We start from the raw sequence: 4,028 nt of genomic DNA on the forward strand, positions 1-4,028 counted from the left end.
CCAATCAAGATGGTTTGGGGTGAGCTGGACCGCAGAGTGAAGGCAAAAGGTCCAACAAGTGCTAAGCATCTCCTTCAAGATTGTTGGAAGACCATTCCTGGTGACTACCTCTTGAAGCTCATCAAGAGAATGCCAAGAGGGTGCAAAGGTGTCATCAAAGCAAAAGGTGGCTACTTTGAAGAACCTAGAATATAAGACATAATTTCAGTTCTTTCACACTTTTTTGTTAAGTATATAATTCCACATGTGTTAATTCATAGTTTTGATGCCATCAGTGTGAATGTACAATTTTCATAGTCATGAAAATACAGAAAAATCTTTAAATGAGAATGCGTGTCCAAACTTTTGGTATGTACTGTATATGTATATATATGTATGATATATGTATATTAATATTTGCCAAATGCCAGAATAATGAGAGAGAGAATGCTTTAAGGCATTTTTGTTCCTTACTGCAAAGTCAATAGTTTACTTACACTAAGATTACTGTGCCTTTAAACAATTCTGGACTGCCCATATAAGGAAGTCATGTGTCTGGACGCTTCTGGGTTTTTTTTTTTTCAACATCTGAGTTAATTAGAGACACACGTGTAGAATTGTGGATGTATTTTCCTGCACAAATGAAATACCACAAAAAAGTGCAATTCCACAATTATTTTGGTTTTTTTTATTTACAGTGTTCACTAAATGCTAAAACTGGCCAGTCATTATGATTATCCAGGTCATTACTAGTTCGCAGATACCAAATATGTATAGGCTCCTTTATATTTAGGTGGTAAAAATCCAAAGTTTGTAAAAAAAAAAAAAATTCGGGATCTGGGGCTGGATGAGAGCTTATTTTTTCCATACCGAGCTGACATTTTTATTGATACCATTTTGGGATAGATACCATGTTTTGACCTTCTGTGATTGCATTTTATTGAAGTTATTGAAAGGCATAACAGACCAGACAGGTCTGTGGCTCTCAACACTGAATCTTCAACCAGGCATGGTCATGTCTGATAATGGGTTTGGCTTGGTGGCGGCTGTGAAGCTTGGCAAGCTCAAAAGCGTACCAAGCTTGGCCCACATGCTTAACTTGATAGTTCAGCGGTTTCTGAAAACCAACCCAGATTTGCTAGAGCATTTTGACAAGGTACACCACGTCAGCGCCCATTTTCGCAAGTCAGCCACAGCTGCCACCGCTCTGGCACTTTTTGAGCAGAGCATGCAAATGCCAGCTCACCGATTGTGTGGGACAACACAATGCACTAAAACTCCACACGGCACATGCTAGCAAGGCTTAGTGAGCAGATTGAGTAATAGCTCCAACACGCCCATCTGTATTCTGGTCAGCCTATGCACATTACAACTGAAGAGTGGGCATTGATTCTGACAATTGTTTGGTTCTCCAAGACTTTCAGGACTCGACAAAGATGGTGAGCGGCAATGACGCCATTGTCCACGGAACTTCTGTGCCTACTTAAACAGTCGCTGCTTCAAATTAAACATGAAGCTTTGCATGCAGAAAAGGTGCGGATGGAGGAAGACATAAAACAGAGAGATTGTAGCCAGCCCAGCCTCATCTCATCTGTTAGTAGCCACAAAATCTTTCTTCCTTCTCTCCAACATGAATGGGGTGAGGATGGGATTGAGGAGGAAGAGAGGGAGGAGGAGGAGGAGGAGATGGAGAGTTGTCATCATAATGGAGACAGGGAAGTGTTGACTGTATGGAGCTTGGCACATATGGTCACTGCCTTTCCTTTGACCCTCACATTACATTCAAATTGGCCAAAAAAGAGTACTGGCTGTTCACTCTTCTAGACCCATGCTACAGGGAGAGCTTTGCATCTCTTCTTCCTGAGGTGGAGAGGTCTTCTAAAATTGTGCTATACCAGAAGGCCATTGTGGAAAATATATTGAAAAAATTGCCATCAAACAACGCTAGCAGCAGGATGTAAGCCCTTTCCCCAACTAAGGAGGAGAGGCCAGGGAGACACAACACAGAGGCAAGTGTTACACTGTTAAAGACATGGGCCAATTTCATGACACATGTCCAGCATCCAGGGCCTGATGACTGGATATTCTTGACAAGGAGGAAAAAGTTTTTAAAGATGGTCTTGTAATACCAAAGCCTACTCTCTTATTCCTCTGTGACTTTCAACTATTGGGACTCAAAGCTGGACACCTAGCATGAGCTGTCCCTATATGCCTTGGAGGTCTCGTGCTGCCCAGCCTTTAGCGTCTTGTCTGAGCGGGGTTTTAGTGATATTGGGGGACATAACAGACATAACAGACAGGCGCTATCTAATGTAAACAGCGAATACAGACAGGCTCACTGTCATAAAAATTAACAAATCCTGACTGTGTAAGTACATTAACTACACTTTCAAAATATTTTGTTCACCATGTTGTTATGGATTAAATTAATCATCCATAGAGTTTAACATGGTTATTGTTGCATTACAGTGGTATGTAAAATTTGCAAAAAGCATAGAAAAATATTTTAGGAATTGATTACTGATCGATACAGTATTACATGCTTTCTGTGGCATTTTGGTGGTAGATAACAGTAGAAAAAGCAGTTTATTCACATTTATGTGATATATAACACTAAGAAAAGTAAAAAAAAATTAGCTGAGTTCCATTTCTCTGGTCACCTGAGACATCTTTTCTTCCGAAATCAGCTCCGGAGCTTTGATTGCTATTAGACTTGTAATGGGGAACTCTATGACCTCGGTCCATTTCAATCTCTGACCTATTTCCATGAACAGTTGAGGCATTCCTTCCCACTGCTGTTTGGTTTGAAAGTCGTGGACTCACACCCATTTGCCACAGCTGTGTGGCAATTTTACATTTTTCCAAACTTAACTGCTCAATTTCTCTCAGGTATGCTATGTAGTATTGAAGGAGCATCTGTATATTTCCTATACTCACCTTCATTCCTGCTACAGCAACTGGAATCATACCATCTTCACAAGGTAGCTTGACTGTCTTCCCTGCTATTCTCATCCTTGCGACTCTGAATTTATCCACAATCTCTTGAGTCATCCTCTGACATATCCCAACCATCAGCTGGACAACATTGATGAACATCGATGAACTCCAGCAAACTTTGAGCTCTGTTAATGACTTCCGCACTCTCTCCATAAACTCGAAACAGTCCCCTGTCTTTTTCTAACTTAATGAATACAATACCTGGAATTTTCCTGGCCTGCTGCAGGTTAATTCTGAGGGTGCATATTTCCAATCTTCTCAGGTCTTTCGTAATTTCCAGCACTGTGAAATGCCGAAGCCAGCCTCTTTGCATGGTTTAAACATTTGAAGGCTTCTCCATTCTCCCAGAGGATTTTTTGCTTCATGCGAACACATCGCAAGTGTAAGTCCCCCAGCATGGCAACTTGTTTCACTGTGGCCTTACTTGCAGACATGACAATCAACTGATCAGCCTCAGGGGCCAAGTACACTTGACAGGCTCCTATGGCCTTCTTAAAATCTTCATGCACTGCCTCCTTGGCACAAACATCTCTCAAGCCTTTGGGAACCCCTACTGTGCATTTAAAGACAGAGTTAACCATCACCTTTTTGTCTTTACCAGCAGGTTCAGTTAACCTCTCAGCTTCTGGTGAGACCTTCTTTAGGGCTTCCACTTTCTCTAGCATCTCTGCAGCATCATCATCACCCTGTGCAGTGTTACCTTTAACACCTACTGGGTTCACTGAAACCTCACCATCCTCATTTATGGTTATTTTACATTTTTCAGTTTCAGCGTCATACCCCTCACCATGGTCCTCTTTACCTTCAGGAACTTCTGCACTGATGTCGCCAACTGACTCCTCAGAGCCAAGTGCATCATGGGACTTTTCTCAGTATTTTTTTAGGATGTCCCCTCCATCCACACTCGTTAGGAACTCTTGTCCTATGGCGTTCCTAACCGACAGGCCGTCCACCTTTAGTTCAGTAATCATTGAAGACACCACCATTACTTTCTTTGTCGGCTCCTTCTCTGCGACTTCACCTTGTGGACTCCTGTCGTTACAATGTGTCAG

The 4,028-nt window shown here is 41.9% G+C and overlaps 1 pseudogene; it reads right to left on the reverse strand.

Moving 5' to 3' along the window:
• Positions 1-2,592: 2,592 nt before the first annotated feature.
• LOC138673389 (RNA-binding protein FXR1 pseudogene) lies at positions 2,593-3,641 on the reverse strand (annotated as a pseudogene).
• Positions 3,642-4,028: the final 387 nt, after the last annotated feature.

Source organism: Ranitomeya imitator, chromosome 1 (genome assembly GCF_032444005.1).
Source record: "Ranitomeya imitator isolate aRanImi1 chromosome 1, aRanImi1.pri, whole genome shotgun sequence".
Taxonomy (NCBI): Eukaryota; Metazoa; Chordata; class Amphibia; order Anura; family Dendrobatidae; genus Ranitomeya; species Ranitomeya imitator.